This window comes from Tamandua tetradactyla, chromosome X (genome assembly GCF_023851605.1).
Source record: "Tamandua tetradactyla isolate mTamTet1 chromosome X, mTamTet1.pri, whole genome shotgun sequence".
Taxonomy (NCBI): domain Eukaryota; kingdom Metazoa; phylum Chordata; class Mammalia; order Pilosa; family Myrmecophagidae; genus Tamandua; species Tamandua tetradactyla.
This window is the reverse complement of record NC_135353.1, coordinates 143947054-143951680: the sequence shown is the minus strand read 5'-3', so window position 1 is coordinate 143951680 and position 4627 is coordinate 143947054. Positions and strand designations below refer to the sequence as shown.

The 4627-nt window shown below is 41.9% G+C and overlaps 1 pseudogene; it reads left to right on the top strand.

Annotated features, from left to right (window-relative positions):
• Nucleotides 1-1674: 1674 nt before the first annotated feature.
• LOC143670136 (casein kinase I pseudogene) lies at nucleotides 1675-3234 on the top strand (annotated as a pseudogene).
• The last annotated feature ends 1393 nt before the right edge of the window (nucleotides 3235-4627 follow it).

Genomic DNA, 4627 nt, shown 5'->3' with positions numbered 1-4627 from the left:
TCCTATGAAAAGTTTTCTCCTTTTGCATTTTTTTGTTACCATTTGTATTCGTTTTCTTGTGATCTGATCTTCAGAGATCAAATGATCTTCCCTGCCTGTACATTTATACATTCTTAAAAATCGTATCTCCTTATATTTTCTCTCTACTTCACGGGGAGATTTCCTCAAGTTCTCCTCTACCTTAATGATCCCGCAGTGTCAATTCCGTCTTTACTGTTTCCAATACTGGTTTTTAGTGTGCTAATAATTTTCAGTTCGTATTCAGCTTTGCATCTAATAATCTTTTAATTTCCTCTTGCCTTCCTTTCTGTCTTATGAGATGTGTCTTATCTTTTATTTCTTATAGTCATATTTTCTCAAACAGTACTGTGAACCCATATCATATACTAATATTTACATTTGTTTTCTGCAGTAGATGCTTTCAAAATTCTACTCTTCCACTGCACCTTCTCTCATGTTCCTTGGTATGCTCTCTCTTTCCATCAGCTCAGTGTGAGTTTTTCACTCATCACTCTCCATGAAATTCCATTTGATTCACCCTTGCCTGATGGGACGTTTCTTCCCACATCAACTCATGGAACCTTGAATGCCATTGCAACACCTCATCCCCAGCATTAATTTTGTAACCTAGTGGAGGGAAAGAAAATGACATTTGCAAAATCAGCTCAGCAATCTGACAGCCAGAGAGAACTGGGATGGAAATCAGTTTTATAATGAATGTTGTCTCTGTGTAGATTTTTCTGTGTACATGATGTATTATGACCCCATCCACCCCCCTTTCTATAGCCATCATCCCTGCCGCATGTTTTAATAACTTGTGAGGCCAACCCCTAACCCTCTCCCTGTTGCTTTCATCACTGGGTGACTTCGAGGATTTGACCATGAACATTTTGATTGCTATTGAACTCAGGAGCTGAAAGCATTCCCAGAAAGTACCCTCACCTCCAGATCTCACTTTCGTTATTATGGAGGCAATTTTGGTTTTCTGCCAGATCTCATCTAATTATCTCCATCATTGCTCAAGTATCCTCCTGGGAAAATTCATTTTGAGCAAATTGATGGTAACTTCCTTATATATTATCCCATAAGCACTGACTGAATCAGCATAAATTCTTCAATGTTTGGCATTTGTGTGCCATTCTTTACTAGTTATTAGCCTCAGTGTGGCAGAGACAGAAAAATGAACTCATGTTCAATTAATGACTACCAGACATGGGAAGAGGAAACCTATAATGGAAACTGAAAAGAAACAAACGTGGATCTTGGGGGAAACTCAACAGAGCCTTTAGCTTCAGAAATCGGGGGTGAGGGTGGGGAAGCATTTCCCAAAGGAAAGGAGAAGTAAACACATTGAACACTGCTTGGAATTCAAACGGGGTCCATGAGTCAACCAAAAATGTAAGCAAATGATGACTTTAGGGCTACTGGCTTCAGTGGAGTGCTGGGGGTTAGAATCGAAACTATAGCCGCCTGAGGAACACAACGGAGAAGGAGAGGTACTGTGTACAGATAAGGGTTTAAAGGGCCTTTTGCCTTGGCCGGCGTCGAAGTAACAAGATGGCGGCGGCATCAGCGTTGGCTGAGTGACAAGCGTTGCTTTGGCCACAATAGCGCGTGCCGGCTGGCCCCGCCCCCGTTTCTGTCTGCGACGTCACCACGCGCGTGCGTGCGCGAGGCCGCTATCGCCTCCCAGAGACAAACCGGCCGGCCTGGCAACCGCGAGAGGCCTTTCACAGATCGCAGCCTGGCCAACCGGAATCTGATGGAGGGGCGGAGATCAGGGCTCCCTCGGCCAATTTGGGACCCTGTCACGCCGGTTAACAGCCTCCGTTTCCATCACCTGCCACTCTCCACCACAGCTGGAAGCCCTCGTCCCCCTCTCACAGGGGTCAGGCTAGGCCTCAGCCCTCCATCTGCACCTGTCGAGATGGCGAGCAGCAGCGACTCCATGGCCGAAGTCATCGTCGGTGGCGGGAAATACAAACTGATACGGAAGATCGGGGCTGGCTCCTTCGGGGACATTTATCTAGCCATCACCATCCCCAGCGGCGAGGAAGTGGCGGTGAAGCTAGAGCGCCAGAATACCAGGCACTCGCAGCTGCTGTTCGAGAGCCAGCTCTACAGTGTCCTTCAGGGCGGGGTCGGCATCCCCCGCATGCGCTGGTTCGGCCAGGAGAAAGGCCACAACGCCCTCGTCATGGACCTCCTCGGACCCAGCCTCGAAGATCTCTTCAATTTCTGCTCACGGAAGTTCACCATGAAAACGATCCTGATGCTAGCGGACCAGATGATCAGTAGAATTGAGTTTGTCCATGCGAAGAATTTTATACACAGGGACATAAAACCATCTAACTTCCTGATGGGCACGGGGCGCCGCGGTAACAAGTGTTCAGAGTCAGCACTGGGGAAGAGGAAAAGACACCTGAATGCCGATACTTCGCAGGAATCACCTTTTGCAGGATTAAACCAGTTATACCTCATTGACTTTGGCTTGGCCAAAAAGTACAGAGACGACCAGACAAGGCAGCACATACCATACAGAGAAGATAAGAGCCTCATTGGCACTGCCCGATACGCCAGCATCAATGCACATCTTGGCATTGAACAGAGCCGCCGAGATGACTTGGAAGCCCTGGGGTATGTTCTGATGTATTTTAATAAAACCTTCCTGCCATGGCAAGGACTGAAAGCTGACACAAAGAAACAAAATTATGAGAAGATCTGTGAGAAGAAGATGTCAATTCCCATTGAAGTTTTGTGTAAGGGGTTTCCTGAAGAATTCGCCATGTACTTAAACTATTGTCGTGCACTGCGCTTTGATGAAGTTCCGAATTACGCATATCTGAGGCAGCTGTTCCGCGTTCTTTTCAGAAGCCTGAATTACCAATATGACTATGTATTTGACTGGACACTGCTAAAGCAGAAACCAGCTCAGCAGGCACCCTCTTCCAGTGGACAAGGTCAGCAGGTCCAACCCCCCGCCGGCAAGCAAACTCGCAAGACCAAGAGGAACATCAAGGGTTTCTAAGCATGGATCCACCGACAGAAGAAGCAGAGCAGGTGATAGGAGCATTTATTTCTGCTGAAATTTAGAAGTTTTAGTACAATAGCCAGCGGTTATGAACTGTTTACCTTGGTATAATTACCTCAATTTCAGTATAAACTGGCTTTGAGCAGTATTGGTCATGCTTTTATTCTGAATTGTAACAGCTTAATTGCAAATATTAACTGAGATCCTGAAACATGGTGTCCAGTCTTCTATTTCATTTTCTTCAAGGGGAAAAGTTAACTAAATGGTTGACACACACAAATTGGTGGGGAGAAATTAGACATATGCCAATTTTTGGTTAGAACTTTATTTTATTTGTTTATTTGTTAAAACTTCGTTTTTCACTGCTTTGAGATCTCATTTCAGAAGACTGGCGTGAACCTTCTTCAGCCACAGTTGTGATGGTTGTAAATACTCATAGTTATGCATTCTTAGGGTTTTTCCATCCCTGGGGTTTGTAAGTTGTTCACTTAAAATGTTCTCTTTTTTTAACATTTTTTATTGTGAAATATATATTGTATACAAAAAAGCAATGCATTTCAAAGTACATTTTAACAAGTAGTTTTAGAACAGATTTCAAAGTTTGGTATGTGTTACAGTTCCACAATTTCAGACTTTTCTTCTAGCTGCTCCAAAACACTGGAGACTAAAAAGAAATACCAATGTAATTATTCAGTAGTCATACTCGTTTTTTAAAACGTTCTTAAAATAGTTGGCTTCTTGTTAGCAAAGCAGCTGATAAATGGTAGCAAAAGATTCACTTTGAAAAGTGAAACACTTTGCCTGCTTACCTGTGCTAGAAATAGCAGTATCTAAAGTGAAAACTTGAAAATAACTTAGTGACTACTAGATTATCCTCACAAATCTGCATTAACTCTAAAATATAGTATTGAAAATATATTTTTCATAGAGATTAACTTCTCACAATTGATGTATATATGTTCCTTAGGTAAATGTAATTACTGTTAACATCTATATGAGCTGGGATTTTGTTTCTACTTTGAAATGGAACCTTTTTGTTTACAAGTTCATCAAAAACTAAAAACAGTTTCTGTAAGGAAATGAGATTTTTTTTAAAAACAAAACATTCCTTATGGAATCAAAGTCTCCCCAGTTTTTTAATAGACCAGGTGTTCGAATAAGCCCAAGACAGACTTTTAAAATCAATAAAAACAACTAAAATTCAGAAATTTAGTTTCAAGCATGAGAATGAAAACATGACAATTACAAAAACTTTTAAGGCTTAACATAGTATGATTCATAACACACACACACACACATACACACACACACACATACTCTCCCCCAGGATATCACTGTGGGATTAGAAATCACTGCAAATTTAAGTTTTGATGACTTTTGATACTGAGATGAAAGTTGCACACCGGTGTCCCCTATTTAAAAGTTGTTTTAATAGGTTTGGATTGTAAATCTTCCTAATTTTTCCCTGTTGGAAAATTCTAAAGCTTATTACTGGTTGATTGTTGTTCATTTCATTCTAGTTTACAAATTGATTACTGTTGAATAGCATGATGATGATAAAAGAAAGAAGAGGACTAGGGTCGGAAGAACTCAGTG